Raw genomic sequence first — 17614 nt, 5'->3', positions numbered from 1 at the left:
TGGATAGTTTACACTTTAATCAAGCCTAAGAGTGATCTTATAGTGATTGTCATATTTCACAAGCCTCAATTTTCTTAGCTTTCTAATGATTTGGCTATACAATAACTATATCCATATTAAACCGAATGTTCAAAGAAGCAAACTGTGAGTAAAATTTCTGAGAAATCCACTTGTCTTAGCGTTTTCCCTGAACTTTAGAGTTCATGGAGGCAGGCATTGATGATGTTGGTTCAAGAAGTCCTTCAGGATCATCCCTCTCTTAGGTTGTAGGTATGTGTAACCCACAGACATACTGTGACCTAGAACAGGCTGCCAAGGATGTCTGTAACATCTCAGGGTTGGCATGCTCAAAACGGATTTAAGAACCAAGTCTTGTAGCGGTGTGGAATTTTCCACTTCAGGTCGCGTTTATACTGATACAGGGAAAGCATCAAGCAACCTAGAGATCAAATATATGGCTACAAACTTCCAGCTGCACACTCTTGAGAGTGATGGTACTGAATTTGAAGGCTCTCTCTAGTGGAAAAGGAAAAGACTGGCGTGTCCATAACCCTCGCACGGACAGCTCACATCAACCACACTCATTTTGGTTTCACTGCTGTCCATAAGCTGGATTGTAGAACTTTTCTAGCTACCAAAGTAAATTAATGCCAGTTTAATTGATCTGGGTTACATGCAGACCCTCCAACCAGGAGCCAAACTGACCCTGTCAGCTCTAACAGATGGAAATCACTTCAATGCAAGAGGTCACAAGGTTTGGTTGGGAACTGGAAGCTTAACTGTGGTTTTGACATCATTTGTCCCTGGAAGTGAAAAGAATTGGTATATTTTGGCCTTAAATCTTTGTGAAATTTCAAAAGTGTGAACTTTTTGTTCTTCCTAAAAACTGCAATTCTCACACAGAAGTCTAGAGATTACAAATCTATCCTAAGGGAGGTCCTTCAAGGCATGCTGGGGAATTGTCATGTTTGTGCCACATTTCAGCTGAATCTTACAGTATTAACTTAAATAGGTTCCTCAGCAACAATGTAGTGTCACATTAAAGAAAATGTTCAACTCCCCAATTTGTATATCATGTCTAGCATGTCCCACCTCAATTTCTCATGACCTTTTGTTATACAAGTCTCTACTATAGTGAAATCTTTGGTTTTACATCAAAGTAAAATAAACCTATCACATCTCGGGGAAAGCGAAGTTCATGAAAAGCAACTCATTATCATGAAGTACAACTTAGAGCCAAAATTTCAGTAAAATCTAGAACTACAATTTAAAACAAAGTGCTAAATATACAATGCTAAGGGAAGGGAATTGTTAACTGAATTTCATGAAGCTTCAGAAACAACGCCATGAATTATCTGAGAGTTTATCACCATTCATAAGTCACATTTTAGATTCAGAAGCTTGTCATGAATGTGTTAATAGAACACATTTAATTTATTCATAGTATAGTGGATATGAACTGAGCTGGAATCACTGCTTGAGAATTAGTCAGTCAATGTACCCATCATTCAAATCTTTGATCTTTGGTAATTTTTTCTTATAATAATTTAATCTCTTTCCAAAATATAAGTAAGTCAATCATTGGTTCTTTATTGAGAAGACAAGTAAAAGCCTTATTATAAAGACAAATGTTGGATAAAAACCATTCAACATTTTTGTTGTTGTTGTTTGAGACAGGGTTTCTCTGTGTAGTTTTGGTGCCTGTCCTGGATCTCACTCTGTAGACCAGGCTGGCCTCGAACTCACAGAGATCCTCCTGGCTCTACCTTCTGAGTGCTGGGATTAAAGGCATTCACCACCACCACCCAGCCAACATTTTTACTATAACTAATCACATCATATTTTACTTGGTTGCATTAATGGGATAATCTGCAAATATTAGGGGCCCATTATTTTCAAGAAAGTATTGCTTTCTCACAGAAATAACCAAGCAACATGATAAGATCAACAAAGATGATTGTCTACTCTGTCAATTCTACAACTTTATTATAAAAGCAAAACCTTTTTCAAAAGCAGCCAATATTAATTAAGATGAGTTCCCATTGTTGCAGTTTATCCTTCAGAAGTGATGGATGGGAAAAGAAGGTCTAAGATTAAGGTCTAAGATGATGCGGCTGGAAGGATGCCTTAGCAGTTTGGGTAACTTGCTACACAAATATTAGGATTGGAGTTAAGAATTCCAAACCTATATAAGAAGCTAGGCATTTGGCACATGCCTGTCACACCAGTTTAAAGACAGGTGGAAACAAGAAAATCACTAGGATTTCATGACTCCAACTTAGCCAAGAAAATATCAGCTGATGATTTAGGGAAAGACATGACTTCAAAAACAATAGGCTGAGAGTCATAGAGGAGGACACAACACCATCTTCTGGCCTCTGCACATGTACAGAGGTATATACAACTACACATACGTGTGCTCATACACTTACACAAACATACACACAAATACTAAATAAGGGATTTTTTTTAAAAAAAATAAGTGATGGAGATTATTTTGAAGTTCAAAGATTACCTTGAGCTTTAAGAAAATATTTGAATCATTTGATTATTAATTTCTCTGTTAAATTGCATGTGGAAACTGTATAGCATTTTAAGCATTTTCTGTTCTTGGTAGGAACTTTCCTTATTTATTCCCTCACAATGTTGGGATAGCAGTGTTATGCTCTCTATACATCCAGAGCACCTAAACCTCAAAGAAATTAGAAAGTGAAACACTAAAAACATATTTTGTGCAAAACCAATCCTTTTAATAAATGAGAGAATCAAAATTGCAACCAGTGTCCATCAAAGGCACCTTGCTAACAGAATTTAAGGTTTCTACAGGTTACAGTTACAGTTTAATTACTTCAGAAACATTTTGCTGTGAATTTTATCATTAAGTACCATGCTATTAGCAAAAATCTAGAATTATTGTGAAAACTGTATTTTTTCCCCATCACTCACAAGTGTGGAAATGAAGGATAGTGCAATTTTGCTAACCTCCCCCATGGTCACAAAGGAAGTATGTTCTGGAGGCAAGAAGAGCCTTTTTTCCATTTTCTAAAAGGTTTGACTGTGTACTGTTTCCATAGAAGATGGGAGAGACATTGCAAGAATGCCTTCTCTGTGTCAGCTTCAGTTGGGGTTCTGCTTACATTTGCCCATTGATATTCGTTGTTACAGGATTACCTTGAATGTGTTTATTTTTCCCTTCATGTATTAGAAAAAAAAAAAGAGAAGAGGAAAACATCAGCTTAATAGCTCATTCAAAGGCACAATTGTTTATTTGAATTTGTGACATTCTATTTAAGCAAATTTGCTGTTTTGTTTACCTAAATATGCTATTGTCAACTCCACAGCTGCCATTGCTTCCATTTGAGACGTTTGCTACATTGTCTTCCACCCATATTTAGATGCATGTATATCGGAAGCCTCACACCCCCCTACACACTTCACAGCTTATGAGAACAGCATCCTACATCCGTGTGGATGTCAGATGCTCACTCTTCACAACAATACTGTTTGCAACCCTTCAATATAACATTCCTAGTGAGAAATCTCAGTTCTCTTGGAGATCATTGTAAAAAAGCATCCATGGATGTTCAGGATCTCTCAGTTTTAGAGGTGATTTGAGTATTCCTTTAAAAATTATTTTCTGTTCAGGATAAACTTTTTAAAAGTACTTCTGCAAAGGGACACCTCAGTTGAATTATTGCTTCTCTCTGTCCCCAGGGGGAGTAGGAAGTAGGAGAAAAAAAAGGTTTAGGGTGAAAGTAGAACAGTAATGCCTACAAATGGAGCCTGTTAATGGAAAAGCCTTCTCATCCATAGCTACAGTCCCACTAGCATAACAACATAATTAGCTTAGGAGTTTTAGTAATTATCATCCAGATTCCCAAGGAAAACAGTCCTGAAATTACTGCAGTGTAACACAAAGAAAATTGTAAAGTTTCTCTTCAAATTTACTTCAGCTCATAAACAGAAATATTTGCCAAAGATTTGTGAGAAAAGACCAGCATTGATAAAAAAGATCTTTAATTTCAAATACCTTTCAAATAACATTTCAAACCAATGAATCCACACACAAGCACCCCTCACCATTTACAGCCAATAAATTAATATTCCCCTTTCACCCAACCTTATGCCCTTCCATGACCGATTATGGCCCAAATATCTAGCCTAAGTTTTCCTGTCTCTTTCATTGTTTAGCATAATTGCCAACATATACTTAAGCTCAAGATGTAGTATTTTATTCTGTAGAAAGAATTGTAATACAAAGGAAAAATGTCATAGACTTCATGTTGGTTCTTACTCTATGAGCAAAATGAATTCTGTTCTTCTGAATTCAGTGATGCGTTTTCTAATTTACCAGATGCAGTTACAAAACAATTTTAATGCTCTGGTATTACAACACTCTAGTCATATATTCATTTTTGTTTTTTACTTTGATAACTCTGATAGACCTCTGTCCTAACGAGAACGTGGTTTTGAGTCATTTTTTTTCACCTTCTTCATTAACCTATAGGCCCAAATTTTATAGGAATATTATTAACTACAAGCCCCTTCCTGGGCATAGTTTCCCTGTACCCAGGTTCCATGTTGTTTCCCATGATTAGAATGAGTTGGAAGTCATGTGGACTCTGGTTACTTCCTGAATTTCTCAGGACTACCCATTTTTAAATTTCCTTCTTTTTCAGAAATCTATGGACTCTCTACTGCTCTCTGGGACATCAGCACTTGTTCCTCCTACTGTTCAGGCTTTTACCTGTTGGTGGCATTTTATGAAAACCCTCTTCAAAAATGGTGGTGCATACTTGAAGAAAGCTGAGGCAAATGAGGGTGCCATTTTTCCATGCACTTGACCACAGTATAAATTCTGAAGTCTGATCCCTTGCCTCAAATCAAAAGGACGCTGAAGAAGCATTTCAGACCAGAACCTCCACAATTCGGCTAATATTTTCTTTTCATTGCTTCTCAATTCAATCATTTCTGCTCTGACTCTGTACCGATAGCAGATGCTCTTGTTGTGATCACTCCCAGCAACTCTTGGCACACAAATTGTAAGATCTTCTCAATCTTTTTCCAGGAAATTGGATCCATGATTTTTGCACCAGCTTTGTTCCTAAGAAGCAAAGGACTATAGATGTGGATCACTATCTGGGAGTGAAGATGCCATCACTACTGTTAAGTGGGGGCTAACAACTCCTGGATGTGTTTCTGATGCAATGTTGGAAAAATTAGTGGTAGTAAATTAAGATGGGACATCAGAGGATGGAAATGCACTCAAATGTGTATCAGGATAATTGGAACACTTTGGGGAAAACATTAAGAATACATTATGGAATCCTTGCTGTACTGTAGAAAGTCACTGAATGTAGAATATCTGAGCCTGTAGCAGTTCATTCTTCATAGAGCAAGAGTGTCCTGAGAAGCAGTAGAGAGTATCTGATTTGCAGGATGGGTATGTCCTCTCTCTCACCATTATGATCTATGCTCTCCTACCTTTCTGATCACCAGAGTAATAACTAAGTTTCAAGTTACATATTATCAGCCAGAAAATAGAGAGGCCTCTAAGGGAGACAGGATACTAGATGAGGAAGCACCTGCAGGATCCAGGAAACCCAAACCAGCAGGAGAGAATACAGAACTCACTGCTCAGAGTACTGGACAAGAATCTGGGAATAGAAATTTAAATTTGAAATATTATTAACATAACATCACTAACAATCTAAGGCAGACCCTGAGAAGTGGCCCTAGACCTCTGTTATATTAATTCTTTCATATTCAGGAAAATTAATGTCTCACAATTATGACAAAGAAATGCTTTTTAGAACTATTAAAATGATAAAGAATAAAAATCCTCAAGGAATTGCATGCATTAGAATGAAAATACCAAATAATGGTCAAAAGTCTTACTTTGATGTAAGGCCATGAAGGTGCTGCACTTATCAAGACAGCAAGAATACTCTGGTTCAAGGAAATACTAAGTTTTTACAAAGTTCAATGGTGATAGTCTTGTATAAGCCAAGGTTAAAGTGGATGTGCTCACTAACCTAGCTTTTGAAAAACAATGAGAATTATTGCATTTCAAGAAGTAGAGGCCGCCGGGCGGTGGTGGCGCACGCCTTTAATCCCAGCACTGGGGAGGCAGAGCCAGGTGGATCTCTGTGAGTTCAAGGCCAGCCTGGGCTACCAAGTGAGTCCCAGGAAAGGCGCAAAGCTACACAGAGAAACCCTGTCTCGAAAAATCAAAAAAAAAAAAAAAAAAAGGGAGTAGAGGCCATGTGGGTGTGCTTAATAAGCAATGGTAAGACGTTGCATTTATTGTTTTGAACAGTGGGTCAGAATGAGAATCAGAAGGGCTTCACTTGCAAAGAGCTGTGAGATACTTAATGAAACAATGTAGGAACAAGACAGATGAGTACTTAGAAGGGTTACTGTTATATCTGTGCAAACCAAATAAGTCAATGATTGATCATTAGGAAGTCTAAGAAAAGTGCTTTAGCAAAGTCATGATCTCATACCCAGTTCTCAGACTTAGAATCCGTTCATCAATGGAGAGGCTAATGGTCTATGAAGAAGATCCATGTGTAAACACAGCAGATGAATGCGTGACAATTTTACTACTTTCCAAAAAAAAACATACAAATGTTTAGCCAAGTACTCATGTGTTAGAAAAGAGAAGTCTAGATATTTTGATTGTCATTGGATAAAAGATCTGTATTAACATTATTTGTATCTGGGAGCATAAGACACCGTAATCAACACCTTCTTAGAGAAATATAGTGGCCAAGACAATAGGATCTAATGGGAGCTGCATGTCACTCTAAACTTGATAGATCTAGTGGCCTTTCTCAAAATACCTATGTGTACATTAGAATGGGCATATTAATGGAGTTGGCAAGAATTCTACATAAGCTACTAGGCCTAAGTAGAAAGAACTTCCTACAGTGGCCAGAATAAGGAGAGATATTTTATTATTGCCTTCTACTAATGAGCAATTCTACAAATCAAAAACAATATTATATCCTAGGAGAAAGAAGAAAGATGTAGTGTTTGCAAAATATGCCATTTAATTTGTAAATTGCCCTCCACTAGAACAAGTTGAATGATGTGTGAAACATGTATGTCTATCAAATTCCCCCCAAGTGCGTGCCTTGAGTAGATTTCTACCAGGGTCCAAAGCAGATGCTACAAGCGACTAAGGATACTAAACTGAGGGATATTCAATGAATCTAAGCACACTGAGTTCATTAGTTCATTCACTTTATTCTTCTAAGTAAATTCTACCTACACAGTTTCTTTCCTGCTTTCAGTCCCTCCTGCCCTCAGTCCCTTCTGCTGTTCTCTCATCATTCTACTGAGTTCTTTCCATCTCCATTCTCATCTTTGTTCTTCTCAATCCATTCTCCCCAGTGCTCTCAGAGAACCAGTATATATACCCAAGCAGTAATGCTTTGGCAAAGCAATGCGAGGCTTGAAGTTTTCATGGTTGCAGAGAGAGGTGATAAGGATCTACACATAAAGCAATAAATGTCAGCTTTCAATTACAACCCAAAAGGGGAGTGACTAAAGGGGAGTTCTCTGGTGGGGTCAACTAAAGGCTAAGATCAATTAGGGAATCTAGGAATAGCACCTGGCTGAGGAGGAATTAAAACTTAATTTGCACAAGAAAGAAGCTTGGCACCTATCACCTGCCTGGCCTTGAGGGCAATCTCCTTGGGTCAGTGGGAAGTAGCTACCATAACTCAGTAACTAGCAAGTGGCTAAAATATCATCCCAGGAATGCGATCAGTAAATGTCTTAAGTTAGGGTCGTGTGTAAATAACCCAACCCGGGGTAAAGGTAAGGAGTTGAGGATTTAATTGTTAGTGGTTCTTTTCTCTATCTGTGGGTGAGATGAGCTAATGTTTATCTATGTGCAGTTTTGTCCTTGGAAAAAGGTATCTTTGCTGAAATACTTTTGTCTGGAGAATGGCCCTGGCCAGATGTATGTTAATAAAAAATAAACACAGTTGGGACAGTTATCCAGTTACCCCAAATGTATAGGGAAAGTTGTGCCCAAGATTGAGATGCAATCGGGAGATTACAAGTACACATAACATGGAAATGCACGGTAAATGGGGAGATATCATAGCTGTTATTGCACAAGAAGTTTACAAGAGACAGCCAGTTCATTCCAAAGGCAGTAATTCCATAACACCTTGCAGGATGGTTTCCTCTAACAGAACCCTGAGTTCTGATAGGTTGATGTTCTGAACTCTAGTTGTCACTGCTGTATACTCCATGGACTTTTGCTACCAGGGGCTCTCAATTTATGTCTACTCAAACTCAATGAAATATTAGGATCAACTGCAATCATGGTGGCAGAAGTATTCATTAGAGCGTAAGTGTGCAAGCTTAGAGGTATGTGATATGTTAAATATACATTTTCTATCCTAGTCAAAGGATTACTATGAGCACTTTACAGTTACAATGGGTTACATATAGTTACATATAACTGTACAATTATGTATATATGTATGTAGTTATTATGTATATATATGTATATATATATTTTTTCTCCTTGGCTCCTTCACTCCCTCAAACTTCAAAAGATTCAATTATCTAGATGTTTTCCAGATTGGCATATTGGTCCACCACATGGAGACATTGTTTTAACCAAACCAGATGACCCCAAATTGACAACTGTAATAGAAGCTTTGATAAGATATGAGCTCGAGAATGTGCTTTGACCCATCAGTAAAGATCTGCACAGTTCAATATTCTAAGATAATCTGGAATATCCATTCCATAGTTAGAAAAAAATTGCTTCATTCACAATGCCTGCCAGTAAGAAAAAAATTGCATCATCTAGTGAGCCATTTTAGAGTATATTCAAGCAAGAAATCTCAAGCTTGAAAATGTTTTCCCCATCTATTTACTTAAAGACAGAGTAGGGTCTAAAGAAGGAAAAGTCCTGGGGAGAAGTTTTGTAATATAAAGCAAGTAGACCAGAAATTTAGTCATACCCTATGACTGTCCTTTCATACCTTTTAGATGCACCTGTGCTGTGTCAAATTATTATGAGTAATCATAATAGAATCATGTTATAAAAAGGTAAGATTATGCAACAAAGATGTGTGTGTGTGTGTGTGTGTGTGTGTGTGTGTGTGTGTGTGTGTGTTTTAAAAACCTGGCCACAGATAAAGACAAAATACCTTATTATGGAATCCAATTGCTTTCTATGCAAAATCAAGCCAAGTAGTTTTAAGACAAGTCAAGCTCAGAAACAATCTGATATTGAACGAGAAATGTAACAACCAAGATTGGGCTTCAGTAAACTGCAAATAGCAGCCTCAAAATCTCCATACGGTCCATGGCTATCACTCTATTAAGCTACATCATCTCACATGATGTAGTTACAGGTTAACAGAGAAAGGAGATTGCTAAAATTTCATTCATGAGTAGGTCAACAGGGAAGTTTATCTAAACCTAAATATACTCCTGTTACATTCTGGTCTCACTCAGTGACCAGAAAGACATTGGTGACAGGAAATTCATCCAGCAGGCAAAACCAATGTACTACCAGATCATAAAATTATAGTGGAAACTAAAGTTGAAACATAGGTAATAGCAAATGACTTGTAGGCCTAGAGATGATATTGGGAGTTTACCTGGAGACCTATTTTAAAGTCTTAACCTCAAAGTCTTAAGAGTTTCCTCTGTAATCTATGGAGATGACGCTAAAGGAATCAGGAGCCCTCTCTTAGTAAATAAAATATAAAAAGTGATAAATAACAATGTGTAAGAATGTAAAGAGTGGTTAGTGTTGATTCTTTTAGAAATTTCTAAGACTGTCTTACAGAGATTGTGATATTTGTTGTTGAAGCCAAGATGACTGTAATAAAACAATAGTTAATAGCTTTCCTAAAATAAAAAATACATAGACTAAAAACTAATGAAAGGAACAGAAAAAAGGAAAGACCCCAATAAATCAAGTACAAACTAGATTCATGTCTGTTTGGGGTAGAGTGTGTCACCAGTGTGTTCTTGTCACAAGTTGAGCATTGGGTAGCAAAAATAATGATGCTTGGAAGGAGGGAAGACATCCACAACTATATATCTCGTGTTACCAGAGTACTCTGGGAAGGACTTTAAACTGTTATACTGGGAACAAAACAAACAAGCAACAAAAACTCAAAAGGAAAAGATTTGAAACTTAGCTGCTACATGCAGTAGAAGACAGACTCAAGCAGCCTAGACACTGAGTAATTTTCAAATCCAGCTTGAAACGTTTAGAGATTGTTCAGCGATAAGTGAGAGTAATCAGAAAATACCACGCCTGTGTGGGAGAAGTCATGAGTTGATTCTCATTTCAGATTAAAATGTGCAAAATGGAATTTTATAGATGAGATATATTTATTAGTTTGGGGCTGAATTATTCACATCCTGAAATTCCAATTCCTGTACCTCAGAATGAGACTATATTTGGAGACTGGGTCTTTAAGGAAGATAATTAAAATAATAAGATTAAATGTGTGGGTCCTGATCAACCTGACAAGAATTTTTACCAGAAGAGAAAATGAGAAAACACTAAAACGCCTGGACTGGGGACACACACACACACACACACACACACACACACACACACACACACACACTTGTGTGAAGACACACTAAAAAGCACAGGCAGCACAGAAAGAAGGTAACAGAGAAATCAAACCTGCCAATATGTTGATCTTGAACTGGTTTTCTCTGGAATTTAAGGCCTCCACTCTGGCATTATGTCATGGAGGCCTTCCTACTGAAGACCACTTTGCTGAAGTAACTTACACCAGAGTCGGCCGAGCCACTGACTACTCTGGCTGAACTGAATTAAGTAAGATATTGGCTATGAGCTGGCAGACATAGACATGTTGGTTTTCTCAGAATGTCTGTGCCTTTGATGAAATGAAATACAGCCATTTTAATTGTATGGCACATATATGTATGGGGAACTTGTTTGATTGATCCAGCCAGTTGTGCTGAATAGCATGCTTAGGTATAATTTGAGACTAAGATGGCTGTTTGGAATTTTTTTCCCCATTACAGTTAACATGCTGGTAAGAGCAGGGCTGCTTCTGATCTGTCATGAGAAAGGCACACGGTGAGCATTATTACGAAGGGTGAATGGCCTGCAAGAGTGGAGAGACTCTCCTTTTTTCTATGATGACTTGTGCGCTATTATTGGTGTGTGCCTGAGAACAGCAGGAATTCAATAGCCTATAACAGAGAATGTCCAGAAATAGCACTCTGCCAACAACAGTACCTTCCACTTTGCCAACTACCTTCTTAATTTTTTTAAATTAAAATATAATTAAATCATTCCCCCTCCCTTCCTATCTCCAACCCTTTCCATGTTCCTTTTGCTCTCTCTCCAATGTATGAACCTTATTTACTTAATTGTTGTTACATATATTATATGGACTGATCGAGTTATATTTCTATATTTAGAAACATAATTGAATTTATTTGAATTCATTTATTTCATGTATATGAGTGTTTTGCCTGCATGCATGCCTGTGCACCATGTATGTGCTGTCTGGTACCCACAAAATCCAGAAGGTATAGACTGTTGTGAGCCACTATGTGGCTATGAATACTCTAACCCACGTTCTCTTAAGAGCAAGTGGTCCAAAACACTGAGCCATCTCTTCAGCCCTATATTTCCTTTTAATAGTCTCTTTCCCAAATAAATAAAAAAGCCCATATACTAAAATAGTACAATTACAGTTCTAATTCCTCTGCTGGAATATGTACACTCATAGAGGATTTGCTGTGATATGCCTATCAGTTATAGGCAGGCTGCTTGCTCACTGTCTGTGTAAATATTACAGGAAGGTTCAAAGTGCTAGGAGAAGACTAACTGCCTCCTCTCGGAAGGAAGCTTTTCCTTTTTCACCATTATTTTCCTTTCTAATTCTCTCCTCCCACTTTGTTTTTCAACTGTTTGTGACTATGCTGCCTGCTACCTATTCAGATTATAGTACTCCAATAAAAGACAAAAAGAGACATGTCCCTGCAATGGATTTGATAGAAGGAAAACAGAAGTAAGCTGATTGTTTATGACAGAATATAACAATAGAAAGATTCACACTCTTGGTAATGTTAATTCTAGTATAATAGGTGATATTATTCTTACTGCAGTTAACTATTAAAATTCTTGAACTAAATCTTTTCGATTTACACTCTTCTTTTTCTTTAATGCAATGAACTGAATATTTTTTTTTCCACCTCCAATTCCTAGATTGAAAGCCCAAATCCAGTGTTATGGAATTTGAAGGTAGGGCTGTGGAGGAAATTATATAATGAGAGTAGAAGCCTTATAAATAGAGTAAGTGGCACTACAAAAATAGTCAGGCATGCTGGTGCATGCTTATCATCCCAGCGTTGTGCAGGAGGGAGCGGGAGGGAAACCTCAGGCTTGAGACTAGCCTGTTCTGTGTACTGAAATTTAGGAAATAGTAGTAATCCCTTTCAAAACTAATACTAATAAGGAAACAGATAGAAAGAGGTGGAGGGAGGGAGGGAGAGACTGAGGGAAGGAGGAAGGGAGAAAGAGAGAGGAAGGGAGGAAGGGAGGGAGGGAGGGAGGGAGGGAGGGAGGGAGGGAGGGAGGGAGGGGGGAGGGAGACAATCAAAAGAGCCTGTAGAGCAGGCTTCCTCATCTCACATGAGCTATGAGAACTAACTCTCTGCTCTCTCTCAGACTCTTTGTTTATGGAACATTGTTGTCGCACCCCAACTGACAATCTACAGTTTCGCTGATTTGGGAATACCACACTTTCTAGAAGAGGCACGTCCTTAGTTAACATTTCTTATTGAAGAATCAATGGTACTAATGAGAATTTATCTTCAAGAAATAAATGAACATGTAGAGACAAGCAGATATATATGAAAGCATTCCTTTCAGAATAACCATAATAACTAGTAATAATGAACCATAAGAATCAATTTAAATGTTTATCAATAAAAAGACATTAAGCAAATTAGGCACACCCATATAATTGCACAAAAGGCCATTGAAAAGCTTATCATGACAAACAGTTTATCTACAGAAACACCCACGGCTGTTCATTAAGTGAAAAAGAACTCAGGGTAATTGGGACCGTGGACTAAATGATCCCTTGTTTATAAATAGCTCATGGATATATGTGTGAATAGAAATCTAAAGAGTAATGATAACTCTTATTAAATATCTTTTCTGAGTCAGAGACTGTGCGTTAGAGGTTTTTTTTGGTACAATATGACATCAACCCATCTATCAAATCATGTGGACATTGTTATTGTCTTCATTTCAAATGAAGTAATCTTTGCCACACAGGCATTTAGTCATAAGATCAAGGGTCAAACAAAAGTCTACATAACATTTAAAATCATATCGTGTTAGATATATTTAATGTTTAAGTTATTTTATCACTATTACGTTATTTTCTGCATATAGGATAATTGTCTTCCAAAGGACAATAATAATTGCCTTCGGATGGTGAAATGCTTTTTTCTTAAACAAGTTAAATGTTTACCAATAAAAAGATCCTATTGATCACTTCATCACATTCTTCTGCATCATTGAGTTTTGAATATGAGCATAAATTATGATAGCAAAAAGAAAAGGGGAGGCTGGAGAGATGGCCCCAAGGTTGAGAGCACATATTACTCTCGTAAGGGACCCAAGACTGGCTCCCAGTATCTACATCCGGCAGCACACAGCTGCCTGTAATTCCAGATCCTGAGGGATCCAGCTTCTCTACACTCTATAAGCACTGTCCTCATGTGCACAAACTCCACAAAACACACAAGTAAAAATACAATAAATAATTTTATAGGAATAAATACACAATGTATGTAGGTGCAAATTTATAAATCAGTTACCCTAAAACGAAACTCCTGGCTCTTTTTGCGCAGGGCATCAGGAGGAGTGGATCTGAATCATGATCAGCCACATGCTCACCAACCTTAGCAAGTTCTTGATCTTGCCATTTGTTCACATGCAAAGTAGGATAATACTCTTGATTTTCTTGAAGCAACTGTCATAAAGATCAAGGAAGTACTGTATCTTGAAAGCCTGGGAAGTTTAAAACATGCTCAAACTCTGAGGGAATGTTAGTTTTTTACTTTGTTCATATTTGCAACATATTTTAAATATATAATAGTGTAATGAAGTGTGTGTATACACATCTCTGTAAGAACACGTGTATATGTGTGTTTGTGTGAGCATATATGTAAATGTGTATATATATCTTTGTGAGTACACATGTATATGTGAGTATATCTCTGTGAGCACACATGTATGTGTGTGTTTGTATCTATGAGAGCACGCGTGGGTATGTGGTATGTGCATGAATGTGTATCTTTGTAAGCACACATACGTGTGTGTCTATCAAGCACACAAATATGTGTGTGTATTTGTATATGCACACACACATATATATGTGTGTGTATCTATACAAACACACATGTATATATGTGTGTGTATCTATGCAAACACATGTATTTGATGTGCACACATGTATATGTGTGTGGGGGGTGGTGCACATGTGTGAATGTGTTCATTTAAAAGTTCTAATGGAACATAGCCTTCCCTTTGGAACACTCCTTTAATATAAACACATTTCAGCTCAAAGGAACAATAACCGGAGTGGTGACTATACATTCTAGTTCCCTCAGGAAAATGAAATCCACATCCCAAAGATTTCCCCATAAACTCTAAGACAGTATCTAATCTATCTAAATGAGTAAATCTCTCAGCAGAGTAGAGGAGTGTCAGGAACTTATGTAGTGGTAGCTAATCATCAGCCTTTCTTTCCTGAAATAAAAGCATTGCTAAAGTCTAGAAACATACAACAGACTTGCTGCTCCTTTTGTTATAAATTTATGTTTTGCCATTGCTTCTACAGTCAATCTATAAAGACACTCAGTCCTGAAGAAAGAAACTCTGTGTGACTGAGGGTATGAACATTCTCTTCACTGGATCCTGGACTGGCCCGATAGCCTGCTGAGTGTCTCCTCCATTCTTGTTTACAGCTGCATCCTAAATAAAAAAATATTAGCTGAGAAAACAGAGTACGGAATGCTTTTGCTCTAGTATTTACTATATATTGTTTACTGCAAAATCATTGTTATAGTTGTTCCTAAATGTGCTTGGTTTGCTTGATGGAAAATGCTTTGTTAACCCTTTCTTCTCCAGTTCTCCTTGTCTCTATACTGATAATTGACCTATGCAGTGGACCAAAGACAATGGAAACAATGAACAATACAGCGTAGTGACATCTCATCTTCTGAACATTTCTGGTGTCCTTTCCTACCATCTTCTCCTGTTTGCTGCATTGTATTTTTGTGGCTCCGTGCTCTGTGACTTGACACTTAGTCTGATAAGCTAAGCTCTAATAGTGAATCGGTCACCATTAATAGGTGCTTCTAGTCTTCTGTGGAGTTTTTGTTCATTTGAACCACATCTCTTGAAAATAAAATTTTAGATTGAAGAATGATTATACTGGGAATTTCAACTGGCCAATGAGACCTGGAATAGAGTTTGGTCGGGAAATAGATGTACTAAAAATTGTGATTAATCAAACTGCCCCCCCCACGACTTGCATATAACTATGATTTTTCTGACAGATACAAGTTAAATATTTCTCTGTGTGACTTGTGATCTAATCCTTTAACAATGGAATTCTATCTAGAGAACTGAAGGTAAAATCATTACCAAATTACGGATCAGAAAGCCATTTCAGAAGATCCAAATGGTTCATGGCCAAATTAGAAAAAGGTAAGCTAAGCAGAGTGTAGATAAATGGGATGTTCCTAGGTCTTCTGGGAAGAAGAGAAGACAGATAGATAGCAACGAAAAGTAGCATTGCAGCTGGGAAGATATACACAGTCTAGACACAGGGCAGAGCAGACACAGCAGTAAAATATGGGAACAGGCTAAATCAGGATTATAGCGAGACAAAGTGGAAAAAAGCTGCAGTCCCACCAGTTGATAGAAACTGAGTAGAGTCTTGCATGAGTTGAGTGAGGGGCAGAGACTTAACCGTATTCATTGAGCTACCCCCTAAGTTAACAAAACTAATTCGTGTAGTCTCAATCTTCCTTTTAATACAGCCTCATTGTTCTGATTTTCTTTTTATGTGAAAAAAAAAAGTTACATCAAGAATTCATCATATTGGCAAAATTTCCGTTTCAATTTTTAAAACATGATTTATATACAGCCATTTGACAACATTCCTAATTACTATATTCCAGTCATGAATGCTTCCATATACAACAGCACCCCCCCCATTAAAAGCGTATTATATTAGGTGTTGTGCTCTCTGCTGCTGTAGTAAAACACTAAACCAAAACCAACCTAGTGGAAGGGGCTCTGCTTGAGCTGTGGATCAGGACAGAGACCATAGTGACAGCGCACGCTCAGCCACAGGAAGAAGGAGCTGCTCATGGGTTTTCATCACACAAAGGAGGCCAAGAGACAGAACAGGAAGTGAGGAAAACTGTAAGCCCTTAAAGCTCGCCCCCTGTGACGTATTTCCTCTAGCAAGTCTCCAGTTCACAAAGCTTCCATAACCTTCAGAAAAAGTGCCACCTACTGCGGTCCGTGTGTTCAAATATCTGAGCCTATAAGGGACAAGGGACGTTTCTAATTCAAACCACAACATAGACCACGTATATGACGACAAGTTTGTTCCTCCAAACTAAGCTGTTTGATGATGCTAAGAATTTTGCATATTCAGATATGAGGCCTGACTGAGGCCCATTTTTCTACCAATGCTAAGAAGTTGAAAAGGAAGTCCTGGGAACTGTTCTGAGATTTAGAGACTTAAAGTTTTTCAGAATTTGCATTCTTGATTCTAATTCCTGTTTTACATTTTGCCCAATGGGACACATCTTAAACCTTTTTCTTTTCTGGATCTCTAATTGGCACCTTTGCAAGTTTATGTCTATTTTGTGTCTCTGGAGAGTTGTAGAATATGTTTGATTTGATTTCTTAAAAGCACCCAGAAGCCTCATTATTGTACGGACTCTCTCCTCAGCACAAGGCTTTAAAGCTATTACTATTACCATATTCTTTAACTCTCCATACTATAGGCAAAACTGAAAACTAATTGGCATGTTTGAGAATAACTGAGTTTGAATGTCTAGAAATTATTTCTAGCAACAGTAGTGAGGTAATGCAAAGACCAATCATGGACAACAAATATCTTTGGGAGACTTTTAAGTTCACAAAAGGAACCATGAGTTCTTAGCCTATGGAAAGGAAGCATGCTGTGGATGGATCACTTCTCATGTTCCTGGAAAGCTTTTCAAGTGAAGAGTAAACAGGATCAAACTAATAGTTGGCAAATTCTGTCTCATTTACAGGACAATTACTTAAATGGTTTATACTTTGGACAATTGTCCCAATTATCATAGATAGTATAAACTTCCAAATAGCACCAGTTCCCTGTCTCTGGAAAAGTTTGAATCATTGTACACTTTCTCAAAGAACTTCACAGTCTGGGAAAAGAATGTTATAGTCTCCATCAACATAGATGTTCTGTATACAGTCCATTTTGTGATTAATCTTCTCAGGGCAGCATATTTTTCTTTACATCTAATATTTACTTGCATCCCA

Source organism: Peromyscus californicus, unplaced genomic scaffold, assembly GCF_007827085.1.
Source record: "Peromyscus californicus insignis strain IS unplaced genomic scaffold, ASM782708v3 Scaffold_1__1_contigs__length_55948999, whole genome shotgun sequence".
NCBI classification, from domain to species: Eukaryota; Metazoa; Chordata; class Mammalia; order Rodentia; family Cricetidae; genus Peromyscus; species Peromyscus californicus.
The sequence above is the reverse complement of the archived record's forward strand: the minus strand, read 5'-3'. Positions refer to the sequence as shown.